General features: G+C 42.5%; 1 long non-coding RNA gene across 3 annotated transcripts in view; it reads right to left on the bottom strand.

Moving 5' to 3' along the window:
• The window catches only part of LOC126175475 (uncharacterized), a 32677-nt gene extending 13458 nt beyond the window's left edge, over nucleotides 1-19219 (bottom strand). Inside the window, exons 1-2 of one of the 3 annotated variants that reach the window (XR_007535573.1) lie at nucleotides 19018-19219; nucleotides 6620-6841 (exon numbers count right to left, since the gene is read on the bottom strand). This is a non-coding gene — a long non-coding RNA (uncharacterized LOC126175475). Of the gene's footprint in view, nucleotides 1-6619; nucleotides 6842-18286; nucleotides 18996-19017 lie in introns of those variants that run through there. The other 2 variants (XR_007535571.1, XR_007535572.1) reach the window with 2 other exon arrangements.
• Between the last annotated feature and the right edge of the window lie 77 nt (nucleotides 19220-19296).

Raw genomic sequence — 19296 nt, 5'->3', positions numbered from 1 at the left:
CTGCTGAGGGTGGGAAAAGGATTTGGATATGCAGGAGAACTACAAACATGTGCTACGCAACTGGCCAGCAGTTGTACACGCCTAACCTGCAATGGAGGCACTCTGGCTTCCACAAGGACGCTGGTCACCAGACTCGTATGCTCCTGTCACTAGGTGAACGCCACAGTGGTGCACTGGGTCGAGTAAATGCAACGATGAGGACGCCGCCGAACCATAAACCACACTCTCATAGTCAAGGGGGAATAGATCAAGGGCTCTGCAGAGCTGCAGCAGCGTAGAGCGATCTGCACCCCAGCTGGTGTTGCTCAGGCAGCAGAGGGCATTGAGGTGCTGCCAGCACTCCCGCTTAAGCTTACGAAGGCAAGGAAGCCAAGTCAATCGGACATCGAAAACCAGTCCTAAGAATCGATATGTCTCCACTACAGTGAGTGGATCATCATTAAGGTAATGTTCTGGTTCTGGATGAACGGTATGACGCCGACAGAAGTGCATAACGCATGACTTTGCGGCTGTAAACTGGAAACCGTGGGCTACAGCCCATGACTGCACCTTTTTAACAGCTCCCTGTAGGCGCCGCTCGGCAACACCAGTACTAGTGAAGCAGTATGAAATGCAGAATTGCATACAGAGAAGGTGAGACGGATGGCCCTACAGCTGCTGCTAGATCTTTAATGGCCACTAAAAATAGAGAGACACTCAATACAGAGCCCTGCGTGACCACATTCTCCTATGGGGGGAATGATGGGAGGCACCAACTTGGACACGAAAATTATGAAGCGACAGTAAATTCTGGATAAAAATCGGGTTTTTCGTAAATCAAAAAGAGACAGTAACCAGGTGTTGGCATCTGGAAAAGGCTGTTCGGATGGCAGACTCTAGGGACACAAGATTATCAGTGGTAGAGTGACCCTGATGGAAGCTGCCCTGACATGGAGCCAGTAGGCCATTGTGACTCCAGGACCCAACCCAACCACCAACACACCATACATTCCAGTAGCTTACAAAGAACGTTTGAGAGGCTGATGGGCCGATAGCTATCCACATCTAGTGGGTTTTTACCGGGTTTGAGCACCGAAGTGAAGTTGCTCTCCTACCATTGCAATGGAAAGATGCCATCACACTAGATCCGGTTGAATATGTCGCTTGTTGTCAGATGAGATATGTTTAATCATCTGACTGTGGATCCAATCTGGTCCAGGAGCTGTGTCAGGTCAATGTGCAAGGGCACTGAGGAGCTCCCACTCTGTAAATGGGGCGTTATAGGATTCACTGTGATGTGTAGTAAACTTTCCCTTCCAGCCGCCGTTTGAGAGTGTGAAAGGCTGGGGGGTAATTCTCAGACACAGAGGCTCGAGACATAGTACTCAGCAAAGTGCATGGCAATTGCCATTTGTAAATAACATGCCATTTATGGTAACACGGGGAACACCTGTTGGGGTCTAGTACCTGAAAAGAGGTTTGATCTTTGCCCAGACTGGGGAAGGTGACGTATGGCACCCAATGGTCTAGACATATCTCTCCCAACACTCCTGTTTCCGTCGTGTGATAAGTCGGTGAACACGAGCATGGAGCCGTTTAAAGGCATGCGGTGCTCCATCAAAGGATGCTGCTGTAGAGCTTGCTGATGCTCCGTGATTGCTTCAGCGACCACCAAGGAACTGTCTGTCACCGGGAGCACCCTGAAGAGCGAGGGATCATGTTTTCTGCCACAAAAACGATTGTTGTAGTCACCTGCTCAACCATCATATTGATGTTACCATGTGAGGAAGATTCAACGGTGACAGCACAGGTGAAAGTTTCCCAGTCTGCCTTGTTTAAAGCTCATATGGGCAGGCACCCATGGGCTTGACACTGGGGCAGTGACAGGAAGATGGGGAAGTGGTCACTACCATACAGGTCGACATGCGCTCTCCAGTGGACAGATGGGAGAAGTCCTGGGCTGCAAATTGATAAATCAATGGCCAAGTAACTACCATGAGCCACACTGAAATGTGTGGCGGCCCCAGTATTTAAAAGGCACAGCTCGAACTGAGACAGTAAAGTTTCGACATCTCTGCCTTGGCTAGTAGGCACGGTGCCATCCCACAAGGGGTTATAGGCATTAAAATCTCCCAAAAGTAGGAAAGGTTTAGGGAGTTGATCAATCAGTGTAGTTAATACATTCAGGGATACCACACCATCTGGAGGAAGATATACATTGCAGACAGTTATTTCCTGTGTCGTCCTTATTCTGACAGCCACACCTTCAAGAGGAGTTTGAAGGGGCACAGGTTCACTACAGACTGAGTTAAGACACAAACGCAAACTCCACCTGACACTCGATTACAGATGCTATTGTTCCTGTAGTATCCATTATAGCTGTGGAGGGCAGGGGTCCGCTTTGCTGAGAATCAGGTTTCCTGGAGGGGAATGCAGAAAGCAGGTGTAAAGCTTAACAGTTGCCGTAGCTCAGCCAGGCGGTGGAAAAAAACACCGCAATTCCAATGAAGGATGAAGTCATCGTGGGACTGGGAAGGCATGGAACATTCAATGAGACAGTTTACGACTCAGGGTCACCTGCTGCCACCGACTTTTTGCCTCAGCATTCTATATCCATTTTCTCTGAGGGTCCAGCGAGATCTAGGTCCTCATTGGACACCAGAATCTCCACCTCATCTGCAGACGCAAAGCTTGGAGGTAGCAGTGGTGTGGGTGCCACCGCAATTCCCTTGGTCTTGGGGACCTTCTTTATGGATTTCTCTCGCTGTTCCTGGGGTTTCCCTGGATGGGAGGACTCACTGATTCAGTCTCCAGGACTAAGGACGAGCGTGAAGCCCTGCAACCAGCTGCTTTAGGTTCTTCAGCTGCCGGCAGGTGTCATCTTTCCGACTAGCAGAAACCTGGGAAAGGAGTGACGCAAGGGACGCCTCCCTAGCAAGAGCAGCCGAAGAAGTTGTACATTTCTCTGGCTTAGAAGTGGGGATGGACATCCCCAATGATTGGGGGGATGTTGCTCCTGAAGTAGGTGGTGCGGGAGCAACAAGGAGGGAAGTGTCCCCACTTTCAAGGGGGCAGGTGTAGTCTTCTGGCTCTGAGAGGTGACTGGGGTTGGCGGAGCTGATGGGGCGAGAACTGTTGTAGTGGTGGCATAGGACAATGTCATGCATACAGGATCTAGGCGTTCAAACCTCTTAGCCTCAGTGTAGGTCAGTCGGTCCAGGGTCTTGTACTCCATGATTTTCCTTTCTTTCTGGAGAATCCTGCAGTCAGGTGAGCAAGGCAAATGGTGCTCTCCACAGCTGACACAGATGGGAGGCGGGGCACGTGGAATATTGGGATGTGATGGGTGTCTGCAATCTCGTCATGTGATGCTGGAAGTACAGCGGGTAGACATGTGACCGAACTTCCAACATTTAAAGCACTGCATTGGGGGAGAGGTATAGGGTTTTACATCATAGCAGCAGACCATCACTTTGACCTTCTCGGGTAATGTATCACCCTCAAAGGCCAAGATGAAGGCATTGATAGGATCCTGATTATCCCTTGTACCCCGGTGGATACATCAAACAAAATGTACACCTCGCCGTTCTAAATTGGCGTGCAGCTCATCATCGGACTAGTAAAGAAGGTCCCTGTGACATATGCAACCATGGACCATATTTAAGCTCTTACGGTGCGTGATGGTTACAGAAACATCCCCCAGCTTGTCACAAGCGAGTAACGCCTGTGACTGGGCAGAGAATGCTGTTTTGATCAAGACACCCAGATCTCATTTTGGACAAGCCCTCCACCTCTCCAAACTTGTCCTCCAAATGCTCAACAAAAAACTGAGGCTTCATCGTCATCAAAGATTCCCCATGAGCTCTCAAACATACAGACTGCTGGTGTTTGACCACCAGCGAGAGATGATGTACTATGCTTCATCACTTGTCATTCCCCCCTGATGCCACCCACTCTAACCAGGGGCCCTCCCCATGGGCGCCACCCAGCCACAGCAAAGGCCACCTGGCAGGATGACCATTGCCATGACTCCCGATGCCCCAGGCGGATGGGCATCTCCCCCTTGGCATACAAGGGAAGTTAACGGCGCAGGCATCAGCAGAGTGATCCCTGTGGTCAGGGGGCTACAAGCAACAGGGTACATGGTGGCTCCACCACAACGGACTGGCTACCGTGCTGGATATCAGGTGCAACCAAGCAAACAAGTCCATTATCATCATCAGTGTAGAAAACGATACTGAACAATTGATGGAAAAATACGCACCCAGGAGGGTGACCTCGCCCAACAGTTGGAGAATGAGCAGAAGTGCAGATCCACATTGAAGACGGATGCAATAGGTCTCAGCGCATGATGGACACGATACACCATGTAAGGCACCCTTCCCCAGTTGGTTCGCTCTTCGGGAAAATTTTGGAAAACGGAGGTCAAACCCTACAGGGGCCCATCACAAAGGCTGAAACGTATGAGACTCCTTTTAGTCACCTCTTACGACAAGGCAGGAATACCTCAGGCCTATTCTAAGCTCCGGACTTACATGCGGGGAGAAACAAGAAGAGAAAAATAGTATTGTGCTACACAAATGAATTGTAAAAGTAGAGTTTAATTTCCAGAGATTGTGTCTATATTATAAGCCTCCGGGTCGGCCAGTATAATAAGCACTGAAACTGCAAGACTGGAAACTCAAATCCACATACCTGCCTTTTGAGCAATATGCCCTCCACTGAACAAATATTCAAACCTTCAGTTTGCCTACTTTCCACTTCCTGGAGGCTTGGGTCTGGCATGTACCTGTAATCTACTGTGGAGTTTCAATTCAATGTACACTGTGCCCCAGACAAGGATTCATTCTACAAACAAGCATTAGGCTACGGCTAGGCCTTCTCTGTCATATCCTTTTTTCCAGGGCTGTAGTACAAATACCCCAGTAAGTGTCTGTGGAGTTTCAAAAGTAGGGGAGTGGCACTGGAAAATTAAAGCTTTGAGTTACGCCATAAAATTTCTCTAGATAGCTTGGTTGGTATGAGCATGTCCACAAAAATGAAAGCTTCAGATTCAAGTTCTGGTCCAACACATGACTTATTAAGGATTACTACTCAGTAAAATAGTAATTTAAGAAGCTTCCTTTACATGGTGTAACTCGTATTTTATCTGTAGTTCAGGCCAGCCATTCGTCATCAGTAAACATACCTTTACTGAGTGTGGTGGTACAGTTGTTGTAATGCTGGACCTACATTATGGAGGAATCTATATCGGTTGGGATTTTTGTTCTGTTGTTTCCCTAAATCACTTCAGACATATGATACCATGGTACCTGTGAAAGACAACAGCTAATTTCTCGTGCTATCTTTATCTGATCCAAAATTATGCTCCATCTCAAATGACATTGGAGTCAACCCGAAGTTAAATCCTGATCTTCCTTTTTCCTCTTTATCTCGACCCAAGATATACTTCAGCAGTTAAAAGCCATCATTTGTTCTGTGTTCACCTTTTTTATTATATTACACAACATATTCCCTCGCCATAGTAAGAGCGAAACCAAATTAAACTTTGAGTGGAGAAACCAGTGTACTTCTTGAATGCAACAAGCACATCACAGTTATAGTCAGGTTATAGTCAACTAGTGCTCTCTTACTAAATGGTTATCCAGTACCCTTATCAGGTTGCTCACCAAATGACTTTCATGGGTGACAAAAATTTGATTTTAAGTAGCTATTTCATATAAGTATTGGCCGTACTTAAAAATGCTGTTATAATCTATTCATAAGGAGATATAATGCTATGTTAACAGTTTAACATACTGAGTCAGATAATAAAGTTAGAAACTGTGTTTATGTCTTGAGGGAGCATAACTCATGTGCCACAAATTACCCATACTTATATTCCTCCATTATTTGAGAATGAGAGCATTTTGTGATTGCCAATGAATTTTTTCTCACTGACACACCCACAAAACAATAACAGGGGAAACCAAGTTTATTGCTAACAATATTTTCGCTGCTCATGGAGTAAAATTTCAACAACAAGCATAAGTTTTAATTTAGTATTTCTTTCACATCATACATTGCACATAGTATCCATATTGTAATGGTCAGACACATATGTGATGAGAGTCGAGTCGGGGTTGACCATTTGCTGTCACCACACTGCAGGACGGCCACTTCTGCCCCAGAATGGCATGCGCAGGAACTGTGGGATGTGATCTTCCAGTACTGCTGTGAGTGTGGAGTCAGGAATGCTTACGCAACAACAACATATTCTATTAATTGTTGCTTACACACAGAAGGTTGACAACTACAGCCTGGAGCCAGTCGCGGCTAGTGGGCAGTGAGTGAGTACACAGATGCAGTGGAATGATGTGATACTAACACAGGTTGGGGGCAGGACGTGACGTCGATGTCCATTTTTCAGCATGACTGATGAGACTCCTGAATGGTGAACATTGCATGCTTCTCTCGGAAACCTGGAACCATCAGGACTAGCTGATCGCTCATAAGGCCAGTGCCGTCACCTAGTTGATGATAATGCTGCTGGACGAGGCTGTAGCTTCTTGGCCACACATGATTGATGACGCATGGAGAGAGTCATGGTACAGGTGACAGAAGTGCTGCTCTTAGCTGAGCAGCCAGCATCTGTACTTACTTTGACCAGGTGTGTTGTTGCAGGAGCTTGCTTCCCACGATGTTGAAGGCTGCTGAAATGCAGCATTGTGCTACAGCATGCAGCAATTCAGCCAACCAGCTATGCCAGATCTCGTCATTATAGAATGCTGTGGCAATGTTATTTTAGTGTCCAGTTGCAGAATTGCATAGGTGGCTGGACTGCAACCCCTCAGTTGGTTGTGACAGACTTCTTGAGGCCAATCTAGCAACAACATGTACTACTGACTTTATCTGCAAAATTATATCATTGTATGACACACAGTTCGGGTATGATGTCATAAGCACTGACGTATGGAAAACTGTTATATACATGGTAATTCAATTCTTTGAAGAATCTGGGAGTGAACTGAATTTTCCGTCAGTGCTTGGCAGACCAGGATAATAATATTAAAAAGGAAAACACTCCCTAATGTTCTGCAGAATTATTTTTATTTGGTCATGAATTGGCTTTCGCTTTCTCAGGCCCTCTTCAGGTGACAACAGACTGTTGCAAACACAGGTAAACATGATTTGCAGTTTACACAGATATTATTTGTACAGAAGAAACAAAAATTACAAAGTGTTCACATAGGTAAATATCATAATAATTACATTAACTAAAAAAGGGATAAACAATGTTTTTGTGGAGATACACATAACAAATGATGAGAAGTAAAATGAATTTACAGTTATTTGTAATTAAAACTTAATTTAACATGAGGGAAAATGAAAATTTAGTCTGATCATTTAATAGTAGGCTGGCATTCTGTGTTACATATTTATTATTTCCAGTTGGGATCTTTATGCTTTCTGACACACTGTAAAACTTAACATTCTGTATCATAGTGATGGTTTTCTGCAAAAAGATGATCAAAGGTCAAATATTCATTCCTTAATTGGAATGTTATCTGGAAGTTACTGGCAACACCTTAGTTAGGATTTCAATTTGATTTCTAAACTAAGAACTTTTACATGATGATATGATGAAATAGAGAAATAAGCAGCTTAGAGTGTTGCAACGCGACACTGTCATCCCTAATTCAGATTTCATATAAACCTTTATCTCCAACTCCAGTATCTGGTGTACCTCAATGTAGTGCAGCTGAACCTTTACTAATTACAGTATGTATAAATGTTCTCGCAGACAGAAAATGAGTCTTTCTGATGCAATTCGCAAATGATGTAGTTGCTAACAAAACCATAGTTCAGTAAGTTACTGGCTACTATTTGTTAGTCTGGTTCTTTATCAACCTGGATTAAGGTAAGGAGGAGAGGATTATATAAAAATTAGCTCCACAATTTATCACAAGTTTTCTGTATACTCATTTGTCTATCACAGTTTTAATTACTCTTAATTCATTAGTGATAACATTCTTTAAAGTGTAACTGAGGAAAATGAAAAGTTTTGAAATGGGCAGAATAGATATTTCTAATTATAGCCTTCCCTCCTTTATTTCTATAAATTCAGTAATATTTTTCTTCTGTTCTGTTGTCTTGTGACAGCCAGAGCGAGAGCACCAGCAGCAGCGAGTACTGTTTGTATAAAGCATTTATTTTGCATTTTGTTTACGACCTTCCACTAAGGAAGGGATTCTATTTGTGTTTATCTGCTCTGCATAGTAACTAACAGTTCTTGATAAAACTTTACGTAGTTTTCGTGTTAGATTTCTTAGTGTTTTCTTGATCGTTTAGAACAGAAAGCGCCCTAAAACCGTCTTTGTTTGTTTCGCGACCGTTAGCCACTAGTCACTTGAATCAGCAGTTGTCTTGTGACACCCAGAGCGAGAGCACCAGCAGCAGCGAGTACTGTTTGTATAAAGCGTTTTTGTACTTATTTGCTGCGCTTAGCTTTTAAATAGTTTTTCTGGGAAAACCTAGCATAGTTTTCGCGTCTCGTATTTCAGTGAGTGTTTCTTGATTATCAGAGTAGCTCATCAGAAGATTATCTTGGGAATTTGTCACCGTATAGGGTAGGGTAAACATAGTCATGTGTAGGGACTGTGGTTGTTGTGAGCGGACGCAAGGAGAATTGGCCACTCTTCGGGGGCAGGTGGAGGCTTTGTCTGTTAGGCTCATTGAGCTCGAGGCGCAGGCGTCGGCTCGTGGTGGCGTTGGGGCAACTGTGGTGAGACCTATGCCTACTTCGGTGGCCTTGGAATCACATGGAACCCCTGATGTCGCTGCGTCTTCCGGCAGTGAGCATCTTACCGGTCAGCCATCACTCCAGGGTGAATGGCGGACAGTGGTGGGCTCGCGCGTGCCTGGCCGAAAGGCGAAGGTGGGATCTGGCCGCGTGGCAGCTGCCTTACCCCTTTCCAACAGGTACGGGGTGCTTCCTAGTGGTGATGACATCGTTTCCGAGCCACCACAGGATGCCTCGCCTGTTGGGCCAGTGGCCGATTCTCCGGCAAGGTCCCGACAGTCACAGAGGGCGGGCCTATTAGTTATAGGGAGCTCCAACGTTAGGCGGGTTATGGAGCCCCTCAGGAAAATAGCGGGTAGGTCGGGGAAGAATGCCAGTGTGCACTCGGTGTGCTTGCCGGGGGGTCTCGTCCGTAATGTGGAGGAGGCCCTTCCGGCAGCTATTGAACGCACTGGGTGTGACCGGCTGCAGATAGTAGCACATGTCAGAACGAATGACGCCTGCCGCTTGGGTTCTGAGGCCATCCTTGGTTCCTTCCGGCGGCTGGCTGATTTGGTGAAGACAACCAGCATCGCACGCGGAGTGCAAGCTGAGCTTAATATCTGCAGCATAGTGCCCAGAGTCGATCGCGGTCCTCTGGTTTGGAGCCGTGTGGAGGGTCTAAACCAGAGGCTCAGACGACTCTGCGACTATAATGGTTGCAAATTCATCGACCTCCGTTATTGGGTGGAGAACTGTAGGGCCCCCCTAGACAGGTCAGGCGTGCACTACATACCGGAAGCAGCTACTAGGGTAGCAGAGTACGTGTGGCATGCACACGGGGGTTTTTTAGGTTAGAGGGACCCCCCCCTTGGGCGAAACGATAAAATACCTGACGGCTTACCAGAGAGGACATTATCATCGTTGATAAAGAACGTCCGTCCTCAGAGACCAAAAACAGGAAAAGTTAACGTAATATTGGTAAACTGCAGGAGTATCCAGGGCAAGGTTCCTGAATTAGTATCTCTTATTGAAGGAAATAGTGCGCATATAGTATTAGGAACGGAAAGTTGGTTAAAACCGGAAGTGAACAGTAACGAAATCCTAGACACAGAATGGAATATATACCGCAAGGATAGGATAAACGCCAATGGTGGAGGAGTATTTATAGCAGTAAAGAATTCAATAATATCCAGTGAAGTTATTAGCGAATGCGAATGTGAAATAATCTGGGTTAAGCTAAGTATCAAAGGTGGGTCAGATATGATAGTCGGATGCTTCTATAGACCACCTGCATCAGCAACTGTAGTAGTTGAGCGCCTCAGAGAGAACCTGCAGAACGTCGTGAAGAAGTTTCGTGATCATACTATTGTAATAGGGGGAGACTTCAATCTACCAGGTATAGAATGGGATAGTCACACAATCAGAACTGGAGCCAGGGACAGAGACTCTTGTGACATTATCCTGACTGCCTTGTCCGAGAATTACTTCGAGCAGATAGTTAGAGAACCAACTCGTGAAGCTAACGTTTTAGACCTCATAGCAACAAATAGACCGGAACTTTTCGACTCCGTGAATGTAGAAGAGGGTATCAGTGATCATAAGTCAGTGGTTGCATCAATGACTACAAGTGTAATAAGAAATGCCAAGAAAGGAAGGAAAATATATTTGCTTAACAAAAGTGATAGGGCACAAATCGCAGAATATCTGAGTGACCACCATCAAACGTTCATTTCTGAGGAAGAGGATGTGGAACAAAAATGGAAAAAATTCAGAAACATCGTCCAGTACGCCTTAGATAAGTTCGTACCGACTAAGGTCCAAAGCGAGGGGAAAGATCCACCGTGGTATAACAATCATGTACGAAAGGTACTACGGAAACAAAGAAAGCTTCATCATAGGTTTAAGAGTAGTCGAATCATAGCTGATAAGGAAAAGCTGAACGAAGCGAAAAAGAGCGTAAAGAGAGCAATGAGAGAAGCATTCAACGAATTCGAACATAAAACATTGGCAAACAATCTAAACAAGAACCCTAAAAAGTTTTGGTCATATGTAAAATCGGTAAGCGGATCTAAATCCCCTATTCAGTCACTCGTTGACCACGATGGCACCGAAACAGAGGACGACCGAAGAAAGGCAGAAATACTGAATTCAGTGTTCCGAAACTGTTTCACTGCGGAAAATCGTAACACGGTCCCTGACTTCAGCCGTCGCACGGACGCCAAAATGGAAAATATTGAAATAATCGATATCGGAATTGAAAAACAACTGCTATCACTTAGTAGCGGAAAAGTATCCGAACCAGACGAGATACCCTTAAGATTCTACAGTGATTATGCTAAAGAACTTGCCCCCTTTCTATCAGCAATTTATCGTAGATCGCTGGAAGAACGTAAAGTACCTAGCGACTGGAAGAAAGCGCAGGTCGTTCCCATTTTCAAGAAGGGTCATAAATCAGATGCGAATAATTATAGGCCTATTTCGCTTACGTCAATCTGTTGTAGAATAATGGAACATGTTTTGTGTTCTCGTATTATGACGTTCTTAGATAATACAAATCTCCTTCATCATAACCAACATGGATTCCGCAAACAGAGATCATGTGAAACTAAGCTCGCCCTATTTGCCCAAGAAATTCACAGTGCCGTAGACACTGGCGAGCAGATTGATGCCGTATTCCTGGACTTCAGGAAGGCATTTGATACGGTTCCGCACTTACGTTTAGTGAAAAAAATACGAGCTTACGGAATATTGGACCAGGTTTGTGATTGGATTCAGGATTTCCTAGAAGAAAGAACACAACATGTCATTCTTAACGGTTCAAAATCTGCAGATGTAGAGGTAATTTCGGGAGTACCGCAAGGAAGCGTGATAGGACCTTTATTGTTTACAATATACATAAATGACTTAGTTGACAACATCGGTAGCTCCGTGAGGCTATTTGCAGATGACACGGTTGTCTACAAGAAAGTAGCAACATCAGAAGACTCGTACGTACTCCAGGAAGACCTGCAGAGGATTAATGCATGGTGCGACAGCTGGCAGCTTTCCCTAAACGTAGATAAATATAATATAATGCGCATACATAGGGGCAGAAATCCATTCCAGTACGATTATGCCATAGGTGGTAAATCATTGGAAGCGGTAACGACCGTAAAATACTTAGGAGTTACTATCCGGAGCGATCTGAAGTGGAATGATCACATAAAACAAATAGTGGGAAAAGCAGGCGCCAGGTTAAGATTCATAGGAAGAATTCTAAGAAAATGTGACTCATCGACGAAAGAAGTAGCTTACAAAACGCTTGTTCGTCCGATTCTTGAGTATTGCTCATCAGTATGGGACCCTTACCAGGTTGGATTAATAGAAGAGATAGACATGATCCAGCGAAAAGCAGCGCGATTCGTCATGGGGACATTTAGTCAGCGCGAGAGCGTTACGGAGATGCTGAACAAGCTCCAGTGGCGGACACTTCAAGAAAGGCGTTACGCAATACGGAGAGGTTTATTATCGAAATTACGAGAGAGCACATTCCGGGAAGAGATGGGCAACATATTACTACCGCCCACATATATCTCGCGTAATGATCACAACGAAAAGATCCGAGAAATTAGAGCAAATACGGAGACTTACAAGCAGTCGTTCTTCCCACGCACAATTCGTGAATGGAACAGGGAAGGGGGGATCAGATAGTGGTACAATAAGTACCCTCCGCCACACACCGTAAGGTGGCTCGCGGAGTATAGATGTAGATGTAGATGTAGATGTAACACTTACAACAGTGATCAAAATACAATGCAAAGCTACATTTAAGATACCTCTATTCTAGGTGTTGCTTGTGGATATTAAAGACAACATGACAATGCAGCAACTGACTCACAAAAAGTTGTTGCAATGCATGTTTGGAAACATTGTGTTCTACTTTATAAGGTATGCCATTATAAAACAAATAATGTCTGGTAAGTCTCTCATCCAGTGTGACATTCATTGGCTGAGCATTGGGCCTCACACATTATTCAAGTCACATCATTTTCCAGGAGCAATTTCTATACCAGATGAGGTCAGCAGAAGTACTGAGTGAACAGTATTCGTGTCCAGCATTCAGTGATCATTTCCCCTCCTCCCTCCATACCCTCCCTCCTCCCCCCCCCCCCCCATGTAAAAAAAAAAAAATCATCATTCAACACAATATGACACGTGGCCAGGTAATGACAGAGGTGTGACTATAATGTAGGCATGATGTAGCAGAGATGTTCATTTTACAGATATAACTTGAAGATGATGGGAAGGTACACTGTTGAAATATATTTCACAAACAACTGCACCCGGCTGGATGCCCTAAGAGGAACAAAAATTGATTTTCAAGAAAGCTTAAGATTACACAAAATGTTCCAACTAAAATAAGCTGATATTCAGCATATCAATGAAAATACTTCCTTGTAAAGAACACTGATATAACAATTCCTGGTGGCTTCGTGCATTACTGTTACTGCAGTGTGGTACATTTTTTAAAAAATCTTGGCCATGTATGTCATCCTGAAACTTTTGGGAATAGCTGCTATCTAGTGCCCTAATTTCTAAGAAAGATGTGATATTAACATCAAATCTAATCTTGCTTTGCACATTTCAGCAATATGAAAGTTGCAAGATGGTTTGGAATAAGGCTCAAAAGTATTTGGTATCTGGGGATTCTCCAAGCATACTTAAGTGTTTCATTGCCTCAAAAAATATAGACATGAAAGAAATACTCTTGATCCAGAAAGTTGGCTGGACACTAACAAAGCTCCAACTGAAGAAAACTTGTTTTGTTTGAGAATGACTGAACATGAAACCCAGAGAGAAAGTAATGGGGAATGTGCCTGTCACTCAAGTAGCAAAGCAAAATCTATCCTATTTCATATTGCTGTTGTCCATCCCAGAGTTTTCATTGTTCAGCGTTATTTAAAACTGTTTGTATATAATCTGCTGGATTGATTCATTTGGCCTACTGTAATGTGTAAACATGTTATACGAGTGAGTCATGATTATCTTTACAAATATACTAAAGTTACTGAACCTTAGTTGTACACTCAAGTGCCAAAGACACTGGTATAGGCATGCACATTCAAATACAGAGATATATAAATAGGCAGAATGCGGTACTCCGGTCGGCAATGGCTATATAAGACAACAAGTGTCAGTCACAGTTGTTAGGTCGGTTATTAGTGCTACAATGGCAGTTTATTAAGATTTAAGCGAGTTTGAACATAGTGTTACAGTTGGCACACGAACAATGGGGCACGGTATCTCCGAGGTAGTGATGAAATAGGGATTTTTCCTGTACGACCATTTCATGAGTGTACCGTGAACATCAGGAATCTGGTAAAACATCAAATCTCTGACATTGCTGTGGCCAGAAAAAGATCCTGAAAAAACAGGGCCAACAACGGCTGAAGGGAATCGTTCAATGCCACAGAAGTGCAACCCTTCCACAAATTGCTGCAGATTTCAATGCTGGGCCATCAACAAGAGTCAGCGTGCCAACTAGTCAACGAAACATCATCAATATGGGCTTTTGGAGCCGAAGGCCCACTTGTGTATCCTTTATGACTGCACAACACAAAGCTTTACATTTTGCCGGGGCACGTCGACACCGACATTGGACTGTTGATGACTGGAAACATGTTGCCTGGTTGGACCGAGTCTCGTTTAAAATTTTATCGCATGGATGGATTGTACGGGTATGGAGACAACCTCATGAATCCACGGACCTGCATGTCAGCAGAAGACTGTTCAAGCTGGTGGAGCCTCTGTAATGATGTATGGCATGTACAGTTGGAGTGATGTTGGACCCCTGATACATCTAGATACTACTATGACAGGTGACATGTACGGAAGCATCCTGTCTGATCACCTGCATCTATTCATATCCAATGTGATTTCTGACGGACTTGGGCAATTTCAGCAGGACGATGTGCCACCCCACCCGTCCAGAATTGCTACAGAGTGGCACTCTTCCGAGAGGAACACTCTTCTGAGTTTAACACTTCTGCTGGCCACCAAAGCCCCCCAGACGTGAACATTATTGAGCATATCTGGGCTGCCTTGCAACATGCTGTTCAAAGGAGATCTTCACACCCTAGTATTCTTACGGATTTATGGACAGCCCTGCAGGATTCATGGTGTCAATTCCCTCCAGCACTACTACAGACATTACTCCAGTCCATGCCACATTGTGTTGCGGCATTTCTGTGTTCTTACAGGGGCCCTACATGATATTAGGCAGGTGTACTTGTTTCTTTCGCTCTTCAGCATATTATCCCAGAATTATATCTTGTAAAGGAGCATCATGAATTACCTGTGTTGACTACTTGATGCTACATTTCTACTGCAACATGACTTCTTCCTAAAAATATTTTATCATTGATACTAGGCAGATGGAGACACTGCTTTGTAAACATAACAAGAAAGATAGGTACTAACAGTGAATAATATTGCAGAGATGCCTTTACTGATTTCACTAGTCGTTTGCTTCATCAGTATCACACACTATGTAACTACGTAGCTATATGCTTCACTCAATAACAAAAGAGAGAAGTGCTCTATACAGATTTTTTATCGTTTGTTTCATCTGAGAAAGCCACCTACAACAATTTATCTACATACAAACCATGCAGATGACTAAATGATTTAACCTAATTCTTGTTTTTGTTGTTGTCATTGTTATCCTGAGTTCTTAACAACAATTAAATAAATTCTACTAAACTTGATTGTTGTCACTAAGTACGAAGGCGTATGAGGTACAACAACTCCTACCAAAAGCGAATTGAATTCACTAACTGAAGGGACCCTGATTGTGTGTGTGTATTTCCTATGGTTGACGATACTAATGTTGGTACACATTTCTCAAAAACTATTTGTCCAAATCAAATATGAAATGTGCAAAAGTTATCATATCTTCTTTAAAGTGCATTATTAATATAACAGCAGTATTGTTGTCACAGGAGAAATTCACAGCTGTGTGTGTAACCAAAAAAGAAAAAAAAAAGGTAGGCCTATCTAAATATTTGCACACCCTTTATTTGAGTGCCATGGTTGTTCTGCATTTTAATACAAGTGATGTAATTAATTTCTGTATCATGTTTCATTACCATAGACTAGATGTTTCAGAGAAAATTGTACCTAAGGCTGAAAATTTCATACTTCTGGGAAAATGCATTTAAAGTTTTTGATACAATCTGTTCAACCTATATACAATGTTAAAACTCACCAGGTACATAGCTGTCTTCGTTGGGGTCACTGAATCCTCCAGCTTATGTTCAAAGGCCCTTTTCTTTCTTTCTTTCTTTCAAGAAAATTCTGGCCTCTTTTGCCATTTGTAATGTACTTCTCTCAGTCTCCCATGCCCTCAGCTGGGCAACTGACAGTAGCTCATTCTTCATGTTCCATGCCAACATCACTGAAAATTTCCAGTCTGCTAACTGACCCATCTCCAAAACCCAACACTGCACCCATGCCACAATTTTTTGGGTTTTGAGACCCACAAATGCCGTTTTAGGCAAGTCTTACTGAAACTTTAGTTAGGATTTTGAGTTCTCCCACAGATGCATTTAGCAAGCTAGTTTTTGCTAACTAGGTACCTATAGATAGGTTTTATAATGTGTGCTATTGATGTTGGTTGGGGATGATTGTATCTGTATAAATCACCACTTACACTAGCTCTCCAATACCCACACCATGATTTCGAATCCTTGTCTATAGAAATCCTGTAGAAGAAGGAGGTCCAAACAACTTTTCTCATTTCTTCTACATTATTAGTATTTCTTCATATTATTCTGCCCATTGCGATCTATATTGTTAAATTTAATTATTAAAACACTTGCAGATTACTTCTTGAAATAACATGTATCCTTCAAAAACAACTAAAATGTAAAAGTTGCAACCAGGATATAAACACAGCTGAACTGACAAAAGACAGAAGAGACTGTCGTTGTTTAAAGAATGCTCCCTCCTAGTTAAAAATATACATCCAACATACAAAAACAATACATATCCTGGGCAGGAAAGGTATGACTTCACACAACCAAAAAGTTAAAAGAAATGGAAAAAAATGCTATTTCGAAGGATTTTCACTTCCCGGTGCCTTTAATGTATCAGTATTTTGATTATACAGAAGTTTACTATCCATAATGACCCCAATGCTTTCACGGCACATTTTTATTCAGGTTTACAATGGAATATCAGTGTATGAAACTTATAAATATTGGAGGAAAAGAGAATAGGACACAGTGTTGGTGCCATTATTTTGTTCTTGTTTAATTAAGCTAAGAAACAATTTTTCTTTCTTTGTTTCATAGTAATTTCACCGTGTAGATGGCAACTTTCTTATTTATTCAGGTAATTGTCTAAAGAATTACAGTTTTTAAAATCTGTAATAAATATTAAAATATCTTTATATTCCAACATATGCAACAATATAATCATAAAAATATGAAAAAGTCACAGTTATAGCTGCATTATATATCAAATGTGGATACTATACTTCTCAGCAAAGAACAACATCATGCAAAAACATACTGCTAATAAATTATGTTCCTGCCATGTATCTTTGCCATATTTCAAGGTAACCTGCACGTTTTAACAAAAACTAGATCATTGAATCATAAATGGGCCTGGATATTTGGCTATCGGTATTCTCACCAACAACTTAGCAACATTTCATACATCACTTATACCAGTCACCAACACAACATTTCTCTGACACTTGAAAGACACCCACAGTCCAGTATTTCACAAAACTAGGGAAACACTGTTATCCCCTTGGAATTACTAACTCATTACTACACCAAATCCTTTCAATAACACAGCTGAAATTGTAACTTGGAAATGCCTCATAAGGCACTGAATATGGAGCTCCTCAGGCTGCACTATAGATCAGTCTGTCATCATAATCAAGATTTTAGGAACGGGGAGGGTGTCCAATATGTAACTTTGGCTTTATGCCTCAGCACTTCACATAACACACCCATTTCCCGCAATGGGATGCAACAAAAAATGCAAATGCACGGGTATTGATGCTATCTAGACATTACTAAAGCTTTTGATTGTATTGCCACTGCTATCATATTCTGCGGCCAAATGATGCTGGGTGTTAAGAGATAATTGTATACCTCACTCATATTTCACTGGCTCCTTCTGTTTAACCTCAATGTTAACAATGTTAATCCATAGCACATGGAACCAATTGTTGATTAAAAATTATCTATGATGATTCATTGGAAAGAATGGAAGCAAGGGAGTGCTTATTCTACATAGTCATTAACAGAACCCCAGAATGAATGACTGACTGAAGTTCTACTGTATGCTTGATGAGCAAAGTACACTCAACAGAAGAATTATTAAAACCACATATCTAACAAGGATCAGACAAGCAATATGTTTATGCTATCTCAGTGTCTTCAAAAAATACAACAAATGAAGCCACAGCCTGTTGATATGCAACACTGACACATCTTGGCCTCCTGCATTCCTTACAAGACAAAGTTCTAATTATGGTTATCCTATTACCTGATCAAACTATTATGAAAGTGTATTTCCAAACAATAGACGCTGTGAAAGCTGTTCTCTCTCTGTGCTTAAACTTCTTTCAAACACTCATCTCCAAGATGAGACTACTGCACCCTGTCAACTTTGTAACACAATTAGTACAAGTACTAACTGTGTAGACAGAAGAGTACCTTTGGATTGCACCCATGTAAGGTAAGGGGTGAATGCAGATACACTCCTGTTCTCTCTCAACAAATTTTAAAATATGTCTAATAATTATATTTGTATTGGTCACTTTCAATCAACTAACTTCTTGCCTACAGTATGATTTTTTTTTCTCTCTCCTTTGCTACACAGTGTGATGAGTTTTCATTTGCTTTAAATGCAACTCTTGAACGCAAATGTTAGAATTCTGAAAAATGTTTGGAAAGAACCCTTCGAAAACAGGAAAAAACTCGACTAATATGCGACCAGTACTGGTAGTAAAGCTATATAGGACGACACTGATACAAAAATGTAGGAATTAAAGGACTTTGTTAAAGAAACCATTATTATCCTTAACCTCCTACTGTGTAACCACCGGTAAGCTAACTTATCGTTGTTGTGATAACGTATTAAAGTCAGAAACAGATTTTCTATTTATTCAAAGCTGGCTTCACATGGACAAATTAGCTGAAACGTGATTGTATTTGAGAAGGTCAAGTGCGTGCGGTATTCTTAGACCCCGACGTCAAACTCACGTCTCTACTTACTTTATGCTGCTTCTTGAGCGCCCCGTATTCATTTCAAAGCGTACAAACAATGCACTTCCATCACTCAAAATTACGTACACAAGTAAACATGCATAACTCAAAATCATTGCTAATTCTATACATGTCGTAAGTTTGCATCCACCACTTAGAAGCTGTAGGTGTGTATTATTTTATTTGATACTATACATGTGTCCCTTTCGGCAACACTGTTTTAACTTTTCCATACTCCGCCCCGATACCGCTAAATTTGTTGTGCTGCAACAAAACGTGACTTGTAGG

The sequence above is a fragment of the Schistocerca cancellata genome, chromosome 3 (assembly GCF_023864275.1).
Source record: "Schistocerca cancellata isolate TAMUIC-IGC-003103 chromosome 3, iqSchCanc2.1, whole genome shotgun sequence".
Taxonomy (NCBI): domain Eukaryota; kingdom Metazoa; phylum Arthropoda; class Insecta; order Orthoptera; family Acrididae; genus Schistocerca; species Schistocerca cancellata.
Note: the sequence above shows the minus strand (reverse complement) of the source record. Positions and strands in the feature narration are given on the sequence as shown.